This window comes from Pristiophorus japonicus, chromosome 14 (assembly GCF_044704955.1).
Source record: "Pristiophorus japonicus isolate sPriJap1 chromosome 14, sPriJap1.hap1, whole genome shotgun sequence".
Lineage (NCBI taxonomy): Eukaryota > Metazoa > Chordata > Chondrichthyes > Pristiophoridae > Pristiophorus > Pristiophorus japonicus.
The window spans coordinates 174,006,378-174,017,528 of record NC_091990.1 but is presented as its reverse complement, the minus strand read 5'-3'; the positions used below and the strand labels follow the sequence as shown (position 1 = coordinate 174,017,528).

Genomic DNA, 11,151 nt, shown 5'->3' with positions numbered 1-11,151 from the left:
AGTAACTATGCATTGACCGAGCTCCATTGACAGCCAATGTGTTTTGAATGTTTTGAGAACACAGATGGAGTTGTCCACATTCAAATCATTAACAATCAAGAGAGGGGGGCGGGAGCATGGTGGAGGGAATCTCCATTGGTTCTCCTGATCTACCACTGTAACTTTGGCAGAAAATCAACGGAACTCCAGAGAAATGACGTAAGCGACCATTCTTAGCCATTTACACTATTTCTCAGGGGATCTCCTGCCCTTCCTCCAAAGTTTCAGCAGGAGATTATGAGAACCCCCTCGGAAATTCTAGGCGAAAGTTCTGCTTAAATTTATAAAGTAGTACAGAGTTCTTCTAGACTTCATGAACACTGTTAAAATCTGCTTAATACTGCACTAGATTTATACTTCATGTGATGTTGTGCCCAATCAATGTGAGATGGCATCACCAAGGCCTCTCAGATCGAGACCTCACTCCAATGTTATCCTGTCAATTTTTTGTTTTGCTGTGAAGAAGAACCTACTTTACAATAATACAAAAGCAAAACATGGTCAGTTCTGTTTCTCCTTCCTGAATATTTTAATCTCCTGATATGATTCTTAAGAGGACAAAATAAGAATTAAAATACTCTGGTTGCTTGCCGATTTGTTTAATGCGTTCAGGCAGCATTAAAACCATTAGTTCTGATGGTGAAACAGCAACCAGTGAGTCAGCTGTGGCTCAGTGGGTAGCAATCTTACCTCTGAGTCAGAAGGCAATGAGTTTAAGTCCCACTCCAGAGACTTGAGCACAAAAATCTAGCTTAATATTCCAGTGCAATGCTGAGGAAGTGCTGCACTGTTGGAGGTGCCATCTTTTAGAGAATATGTTAAACTGAAGCCCAGTCCACTCTCTCAGGTGGTTATAAAAGATCCCATGATGTTATTTTGAAGAAGAGCACGGGAGTTATCCCCGGTGGCCTGGCCATTATTTATCTCTCAATCAACATCACTAAAACAGATTATCTGGTCATTATCGTATTGCTGTTTGTGGGAGCTTGCTGTGTGCAAATTGGCTGCCATGTTTCCCACATTACAACACTTTTTAAAAAGTACTTAATTGGCTGTAAATCGCTTTGAGACATCCGGTGGTCATGAAAGGTGCTATAGAAAAGCAAGTCTTCTTTTCTTCATTTATCCTTTGCCGACCTGACTTCACCAAGTACCTTCAAGCGGGTGAAAGTTTTTACTGATTTTTTTTTAAGTTCTCCGCAACTCAACAGTTCCTTCAAGCTGTCTTGCAACTGATTTATTTATACTCTAAAAGCACAGCTCGGGTATTTCTGGAGGCTGGAGTCTATTGGTCTAAGGAGAACTCATTGCCATAAGGAGAAAGCTGCGTTTTGCTGACCCATCACACAAAGCAATTTATACCGCTTGCTTTTGAAAACTGCCTGTGGCTTGCCAGTCTTCAGCCCGTCTCTCCAGACTCACTGTCCTCTCTACATCTTCTTTGTTCCAGGTGAGCTTTCATTTTGATTTTTCAAACCCCTTATATTTTTATTCCCCCTTAGTAATCTTTCTTGCTAAGTGTTATTATTTTCAATCTGCAACCCTCATGTTTTACAATTGCAATCTAACATCTTTTACTCCACTGTTTATCAAAGGTATTTAAAGTTGTATTGCGATCATGGGTGTATAAAATAAAGCAAAATTGTTTCTATGGCTGTGATTTAATTTTTTTTATATATTAATTATAAATGTTTCATTCGTCTGTTAATTACATTTTTAAAACATGTTTTAAAATAATGAGAGTCACAGATGAAATGAATATGCCCACTTCAGTCTATCATTACTGTTTTGAAATCATTACACTCAATACAAGATTTTAAAGAATGTTGAGTATTCAAATAATCTCACAAGTACATTACAGGTAAACACTTTCAAAAGTGACTGTGGACCAGTGCCATTTTTCTTCATTAGTAACTTGTCTTCAGCAGTAGCAGCAGAGGTAAAACCGTCTGGAGAACTTCTGTGGGTTTTGCACAGAGAAAGTTTTTTTTGTTACCAGTTGCTTTTCAGCCACCTGGCATTGGTTTTAAGCTGTGCGGCACTGAGGAATGACTGACATTATGGAGCCCATCCAACAGGCACCTGCTCCCCTTCGTGCTCTGACCAAATTTAGAAACACTTTCTCAAATTAATTTCCAAATGCCACTCATTCTTAAGGATATAGTTTCCGCACAGCTAACCTTTCCCTCTTGGGTCTGATTTTGAAAACTGTTAGAAGTCATCAGTATTTTGACGGTAAGAATTTTTTCCCATCTCCACGTTGATTAATTGAGTCACACAGGCAATGCCACCAATAGAACAAGTAGTACAGTTGTATAAAAACTTTATAGTTGAGGATAGTTGCATTGAACATTACCCATAAAATAAACATTTTAGGTTAAATGATTTAGTAATCCAGTTGTTCTTTATTAACAGGTCATAAAACACAACCATCAAAATGGGAGAGTGAGTATTACCTGTAGTTTTAATTAATATATGTTTGATTTGTACAGTTTTGGGTATAATGGATATATAATTTGGAAATGAATTTCAATATAGATAAGTATGAGCTGGTCTATTCTGGTAGGAAGGATGAAGAGGCCACACACTGCTTGGATAATAAGCCTGAATGGGGTATGAGGAGCAAAGAGATCTAGGGTTACAGATACAAAAATCCCCAGAAGTAGTGACACGGGTTAATAAGGCAAATCATGCACTGGGCTTGATTTCTAGAGGGATAGAATTGAAAAGTAGAAAAGTTATTTTAAACTTGTATCAAACCTTAGTTGGACTATACTTGAAGTACTGTGCACAGTTCTGGTCTCCATATTATAGGATATCGAGACACTGGAGAAGGTGCAAAAACGATTCACAAGGATGATACCAGAACTGAGAAGATATATTTATCAGGAAAGGCTGAACTGGCTGGGTTCTCTTATCTAGAAAAGAGAGGCCGAGGGGTGACCTGATAGAAGATAATGAATAGGGTAGATGTAGAGAAAATGTTTCCACTTGTGGGGGGTCACAAATATAATATAGTCACGAATAATCTAATAGGGAATTCAGGAGAAACTTCTTCTTTACTCAAAGAGTACCACAAGGAATAGCTGAGACAAATAGCATAGCTGCATTTAAGGGGAAGCTAGATAAACACATAAAGGAGAAAGGAATAGAAGGATATGCTGATAGGGTTAGATGAAGAGGGGTTGGAGTATAACCAAGATGGGCCGAATGGCCTGGTTCTGCAGACTCGATGTAACTCTATGTAATTTCTAGCTATCATTGCACTTTTCTGGTACATGTTAACTTGGTTTTAATAAACACTGAGTTGTGGAGAATTTGGACTTTGTTTGGAATCTAATGAATTGTTCTTTTTCTTTACAGCGACGAGGTATGGTGTTGGGTGCTAGTCCGAGGGTGAAATGTTTGCGACTGCATGATACTAGGGAAGCTGGAACTAATATAATCGTATTCACAATTCAAAGATCACATTCACTGTGCAGCCCAAACCATTTCAGATTCATGCTGTGTGTTCTAACATTGTATCTAAAAAGCTGCCACTAAGATATCTGAGAAAACTAATGCTAGGAGTGAGAATTGTTCATGCACGTTCTCATGCAAAGCTTATTTTTCCATTGTGATAAAGCACAGTAGTGAGCAAGTGAAATGTTTTTACTTTCTCCACTTGACTTATAAGAAACATAGAAACATAGAAGATAGGTGCAGGAGTAGGCCATTCGGCCCTTCTAGCCTGTACCGCCATTCAATGAGTTCATAGCTGAACATGCAACTTCAGTACCCCCTTCCTGCTTTCTCGCCATACCCCTTGATCTCCCTAGTAGTAAGGACTTCATCTAACTCCCTTTTGAATATATTTAGTGAATTGGCCTCAACAACTTTGTGGTAGAGAATTCCACAGGTTCACCACTCTCTGGGTGAAGAAGTTTCTCCTCATCTCGGTCCTAAATGGCTTACCCCTTATCCTTAGACTGTGACCCCTGGTTCTGGACTTCCCCAACATTGGGAACATTCTTCCTGCATCTAATCTGTCCAAACCCGTCATAATTTTAAACGTTTCTATGAGGTCCCCTCTCATTCTTCTGAACTCCAGTGAATACAAGCCCAGTTGATCCAGTCTTTCTTGATAGGTCAGTCCCACCATCCCGGGAATCAGTCTGGTGAACCTTCGCTGCACTCCCTCAATAGCAAGAATATCCTTCCTCAAGTTAGGAGACCAAAACTGTACACAATACTCCAGGTGTGGCCTCACCAAGGCCCTGTACAACTGTAGCAACACCTCCCTGCCCCTGTATTCAAATCCCCTCGCTATGAAGGCCAACATGCCATTTGCTTTCTTAACCGCCTGCTGTACCTGCATGCCAACCTTCAATGACTGATGTACCATGACACCCAGGTCTCATTGCACCTCCCCTTTTCCTAATCTGTCACCATTCAGATAATAGTCTGTCTCTCTGTTTTTACCACCAAAGTGGATAACCTCACATTTATCCACATTATACTTCATCTGCCATGCATTTGCCCACTCACCTAACCTATCCAAGTCACTCTGCAGCCTCATAGCATCCTCCTCGCAGCTCACACTGCCCCCCAACTTAGTGTCATTCGCAAATTTGGAGATACTACATTTAATCCCCTCGTCTAAATCATTAATGTACCGTGTAAACAGCTGGGGCCCCAGCACAGAACCTTGCGGTACCCCACTAGTCACTGCCTGCCATTCTGAAAAGTACCCATTTACTCCTACTCTTTGCTTCCTGTCTGACAACCAGTTCTCAATCCATGTCAGCACACTACCCCCAATCCCATGTGCTTTAACTTTGCACATTAATCTCTTGTGTGGGACCTTGTCGAAAGAACAATTATGGATAATATCCTTCCAAACTCGGGCTATATCAGACAAAAGAAATAGGAACAGGAGTAGGCCATTTGGCCCCTCGAGCCTGCTCCGCTATTCAATAAGATCATGGCTGATCTGATTATGGACTCAGCTCCACTTCCCCACCCACTCCCCATAACCCTATACTCCCTTATCGCTTAAAAATCTGTCTATCTCTGCCTTAAATATATTCAATGACCCAGCCTCCACAGCTCTCTGGGGCAGAGAATTCCACAGATTTACGACCCTCTGAGAGAAGAACTTTCTCCTCATCTCAGTTTTAAATGGGTGGCCCCTTATTCTAAGACTATGTCCCCTAGTTTTAGTTTGACCTCCCTGCATATACCTTGTTGAACCCCCTCATTATCTTATAAGTTTCAATAAGATCACCTCTCATTCTACTGAACTCCAATGAGTATAGGCCCAACCTACTTAACCTATCTTCATAAGTCAACCCCCTCATCTCTGGAATCAACCTAGTCATTATTATCATCATCATCATAGACAGTCCCTCGAATGAGGATGACTTGCTTCCACATGAATTCACACATGAAGGATTTGATGTTCCAGTCCTGAACTCCAATTGAAGTGGTGGAAGATGCCTGTGCGTGGATTTTTTTAACGTGTGGTGACCGTTGCACACCAGCCACCACACGGGCTTAACAAAGCTAGGCTTTTATTCAGTGGCAAAGACTAACCAGGACGACTGGAAACCTGCTTTGCTGCACAGACCTAGTGCGCACACATATCTAGTGAACCTTCTCTGAACAGCCTCCAATGCAAGTATATCCTTCCTTAAATACGAAGACCAAACCTATACACAGTACTCCAGGTGTGGCCTCACCAATACCCTGTACAGTTGTAGTAGGTAGGACTTCGCTGCTTTTATACTCTATCCCCCTTGCAATAAAGGCCAACATTTCATTTGCCTTCCTAATTACTTGCTGTACATGTATACTAACTTTTTGTGTTTCATGCACAAGGACCCCTAGGTCCCTCTGCACTGCAGCACTTTACAATTTTTCTCCATTTAAACTATAATTTGCTTTTCTATTATTTCTGCCAAAGTGGATAACCTCACATTTTCCCACATTTTACTCCATCTGCCAAATTTTTGCCCACTCACTTAGCCTGTCTACATCTCTTGGCAGATTTTTTGTGTCCTCCTCACAATTTGCTTTCCCACCCATCTTTGTATCATCAGCAAACTTGGCTACATTACACTCGGTCCCTTCATCCAAGTCATTAATGTAGAATTAGACAATGCACAGGTGAAGCCATGTTAGTCTGCCACTAGAGATGGTGATGATGGGAGTAATTTGAGATGATGAATTATGAGTAACACGCATTAAGGTGTATTGGCACAAGTGTGATTTTTGCTATAGAATATAGGTACCAAGACAGTAAATAAACCTAGTGACAACACTGGCCTGATAACAATGTTTAGAATAGGTGCATGTTACGTAAGTCAGTAAAATCACACTGGGATGTTTTCCTTTTCCTGATAACACATTAACGTAGGATGGAGAAGGGGAACTAAACAAAATGATGTTGACTTACTACATAGATCTAATCATTTGAAGAGTGGATTGTGTTAGGTTATAGGAGCCTGCTTGATTGCAATGCCCAGTCTGCATTATCCCAGTGTGCTGGCAGCATCTATTTACATTTCTTAAGAACAAAGTCGTGTTCAGAACTTGTACAGATTTAGGACAATGTATAAGAGTTGTTACCACTTGAGATCCTATCAACCTAAACAACCGGCATAATTAAATGACACATGGCATTAACCCTATGGAAACCTAAGATACTTAGCAGGTAAAATTCTTCCTGTCTGTAATTTACATAAGAACATAAGAAATAGGAGCAGGAGTAGGCCATTCGGCCCCTCGAGCCTGCTCCGCCATTCAATAAGATCATGGCTGATCTTCTACCTCAACTCCACTTTCCTGCACTTTCCCCATACCCTTTGATTCCCTTAATATTCAAAAATCTATCGATCTCTGTCTTGAATATACTCAAAGACTGAGCCTCCACAGCCCTCTAGGGTAAATAATTCCAAAGATTCACCACCCTCTGAGTGAAGAAGTTTCTCCTCATCTCAATCCTAAATGGCCGACCCCTTATTCTGTGACCCCTGGTTCTAGACTCCTCAGCCTGAGGAAACATCCTCCCTGCATCTACCCTGTCAAGCCTTGTAAGAATTCTGTATGTTTCAATGAAACCACCTCTTTGTAGCTGTTTAATTTTTGAACATTTTTTAATAAAAGCACATTGCCACAAGCACATCAGCACTGAGGCTACCCTTCTCACTGTCTCCTTCCCCCCCCCACTCTCCACGGCAACAAACCGCTGTCTCCTCCCCCTCCCTCCCCTCCGCGGCAACAAACCGCTGTCTCCTTCCCCCCCCCCCACCCTCCACGGCAACAAACCGCTGTCTCCTCCCCCTCCCTCCCCTCCGCGGCAACAAACCGCTGTCTCCTCCCCCTCCCTCCCCTCCGCGGCAACAAACCGCTGTCTCCTCCCCCTCCCTCCCCTCCGCGGCAACAAACCGCTGTCTCCTCCCCCTCCCTCCCCTCCGCGGCAACAAACCGCTGTCTCCTCCCCCTCCCTCCCCTCCGCGGCAACAAACCGCTGTCTCCTCCCCCTCCCTCCCCTCCGCGGCAACAAACCGCTGTCTCCTCCCCCTCCCTCCCCTCCGCGGCAACAAACCGCTGTCTCCTCCCCCTCCCTCCCCTCCGCGGCAACAAACCGCTGTCTCCTCCCCCTCCCTCCCCTCCGCGGCAACAAACCGCTGTCTCCTTCCCCTCCCTCCCCTCCACGGCAACAAATGGCGGTTTCCTCCCCCTCCCTCCCCTCCGCGGCAACAAACCGCTGTCTCCTTCCCCTCCCTCCCCTCCGCGGCAACAAACCGCTGTCTCCTTCCCTTCCCTCCCCTCCGCGGCGGCAACAAACCGCTGTCTCCTTCCCCTCCCTCCCCTCCACGGCAACAAACGGCGGTTTCCTTCCCCACCCCCCGCGGCAACAAACGATGGCTGAAGCACTTTCACACAGGTAGGAAGATGGTTTATTTAATCTTTTCTTTGCTTATAAATGTTTATTCAGGTTAGATTTATTTGTATAATATTTGTAGAAGTATAAATAAGGATTTATTGTAGAATTTAATGAGTTCCCTTCCCCCCCCCCCTCTCCCCCCCCACCTCGTTCTGGACACCTAATTTGTAACCTGCGCCTGATTTTTTAATGTGTAGAACAGGTTTTTTCAGTTCTACAAAAATCTTCACTTGCTCCATTCTACTTTAGTTTGGAGTACGTTTTCACTGTGGAAACTTTGAAATCAGGCGTCAGTGGCCGGACACGCCCCCTTTTGAAGAAAAAATTCTGTTCCAAAGTAGAACTGTTCTACCTCACTAGAACTGCAGAATAAAAAAATGTGGAGAATTGCGATTTCTAAGATAGTCCGTTCTCCACCAGTTGCTCCTAAAAATCAGGCGCAAATCATGTGGAAACTTGGGTCCTATATTCCACTTGTAATGTTCTTGCCCATTCACTTAGCCTGTCTATGTCCCCTTGAAGTCTCTTTGCATCCTCCTCACAACTTACATTCCCACCTAGCCTTGTATCATCAACAAACTTGAATATATTACATATGGTCCCCTCATCCCAATCATTGATATAGATTGCGAATAGCTGGGGCCCAAGCAAATAGTAGGCACTCCACTATTTACAGCCTGCCGACCCGAAAATGACACATTTATTGCTACTCTCTGTTTTCTGTCCGTTAACCAATTCTCAATCCATGCTAGTATATTTCCCCCAATCCCATGTGCCCTAATTTTGTTTAATAACCTCTTGTGTGGCACCTTATCGAATGCTTTCTGAAAATCCAAATACACCACATCCACTGGTTCCCTCTTATTGATTCCATTAGTTACAATCTCAAAAAACTCTAACAGATTTGTCAAACATGATTTCCCTTTCATAAATCCGTGTTGACTCTGCCCAATCCTATTTTTATTTTCTAAGTGCCCTGTTACCACGTAATTAATCATAAATTCAAGCATTTTCCCTATGACTGATGCCAGGCTAACTGGTCTATAATTCCCCGTTTTCTCTTTCCCTCCTTTCTTAAATAGCGGGGTTACATTAGCTTCCTTCCAATCTGTGGGAACCTTTCCAGAATCTATGGAATTTTGGAAGATGACAACCAATGCACCCATGACCTCTATAGCCACCTCTTTCAAAACCCTAGGAGGTAGGCCATCCGGTGCAGGGGATTTATCAGCTTCCAGTCCCATTATTTTCTGCAGTGCTATTTTTTTATGTGAAATTGTCAGTACACAAACAAAAACAACATATTTTACACGTGCCAACTTTTCCAATAAGACTATTGACAAGAGGAATTGCACCCCCAAAAGTCTAGACTCGTTTCTAGATTCTGCTTTTATGCACATCTGCAATGTAGTGGTTTCTCACTCTATTTTTTGCCCCTTCTCTTTAAGGTGATAACTCGTACTTGGTATAGTTCCCAGGACTAGCAAGCAAAGATAATGGCCCTGAAATTCCGTTTTGGCCTTCCCGCGGGCATTTTAGAGAAAAAATACGCACCTACCTTAAGCTGCTGCCCACGTTGAACCTTCCGATGCTGAGGCCTCTCCTGACTGCCAGTCGCAGAGCATGCACGTCGACGCATGCGCAGGCCTACAGCTGGAGTCACATGGCTCTGGGCAGCCAATCAGGTAAAGTATCATAGTAATAGGAGTTCCGCAGGGTCCTAAACTCCTATTACTATGATTATGATAGAGCCCGAAACACCCAAAACACAGCCCGAAACACCCAAAACACTAATAAAATAGAAAATAATTACACTACATTCATTTAAATTAAAGTTATTAATGTCTTAAAAAATATTTAATTTCCCGATTTTTAAAAAAAGTTTTTTAAAATAAACTTACCGTTGTGGGGAGGGTTTTTAATGATAAAATATGTTTTAATAACTTTATTTTTGTGTTTTTTAAAACATTTGCACCTGTAAAAGTAGGCTATGCGCCAGCTTTTTCAGGCGCAAGATTTTTGAGGACATTTGTAAGCGTAAATATCGGAAATTTACACTTACAGTGTCCTCGCTCCCGAGATGCGGCCATTTGTCAAGCCAGAAACTTGACAGATCGGAAATGCCGGTTTCCAGCGCATGAGCATTGCGCACTGGAAACCGGCTTTTCCAACGCCTTCCCGGGTCCGTAGGAACTCCGTACAGACCCGGGGAGGTCGGAATTGTTGGCTCATTGAGTTTTGGTGGGCTATCAAACCATTAACCATAAAACCATGCCCAATACCATTCTCAACCGAGAACTATACATTCCAGTATTGGTCACCAGACAGAAAAGAGGAATAGCAAGCCGGACTGATTTTTCCTATCCCCAACAGAGGATGTTGCAGTGCCCTCATTGTTGGCTTGGCCTAGTTCAGCTAATGCATCACAGACAGATGACCTTTGTGCCACTATTGAGCTCAATGTGGTTCAGTACAATGTCACATGGTGCATATACATTTTTATTGTTCGTTCATGGCATGTGGGCGTCGCTGACAAAGCCAGCATTTATTGCCCAACCCTAATTGCGGTTGAGAAGGTGGTGGTGAGCCGCCTTCTTGAATCGTAGAGGGCAGTTAAGAGTTAACCACATTGCTGTGGGTCTGGAGTCACATATAGGCCAGACAAGGTAAGCACAGCAGATTTCCTTCCCTAAGGGACATTAGTGAACTCAGCCTGCCAAGATGATACATACAAATTCTATTATTATTAATAGTCATTCATACCTACAGACCTTATCTGGCATATTTTTCGCCTCCAGTTTTCTTCACTCCTTACCTGAAGATAGCAACACATACTGAGGTATGGTTCCACAAGTGCCAGTCAGCCTCTGGGATAATACTCAAGTGGCTTTAACTCCAGCCTTAGAATAGTATCCCTGACTTCTGGCAAAATGATAATCCCAAAGTGGAATAAAGTTACCTCTGTCAACATGTTGATTTATATATAAATATCAAATTTGACATGAGGTAATGGCTTAAGACTATTCAGGAAATGATTGCACTGTAATCACCTCTGCGTGTCTATTATTTTCTGAATTGTTTACATGACTCACTGGAGGATCTTTCCATTTTGAGAATATATTCTCTGAAATCCTTCCATATTATTAAACTGCAAGGTATCATGTGTGGCAAGGAGCCACAGT

At 42.6% G+C, this 11,151-nt stretch overlaps 1 long non-coding RNA gene across 1 annotated transcript; it reads left to right on the top strand.

The window, feature by feature from the left end:
- Nucleotides 1-727: 727 nt before the first annotated feature.
- Nucleotides 728-2,489, top strand: LOC139279549 (uncharacterized). Its single transcript, XR_011596501.1, has 2 exons — nt 728-1,489; nt 2,455-2,489. It is a non-coding gene; the product is annotated as an uncharacterized lncRNA (long non-coding RNA).
- Nucleotides 2,490-11,151: the final 8,662 nt, after the last annotated feature.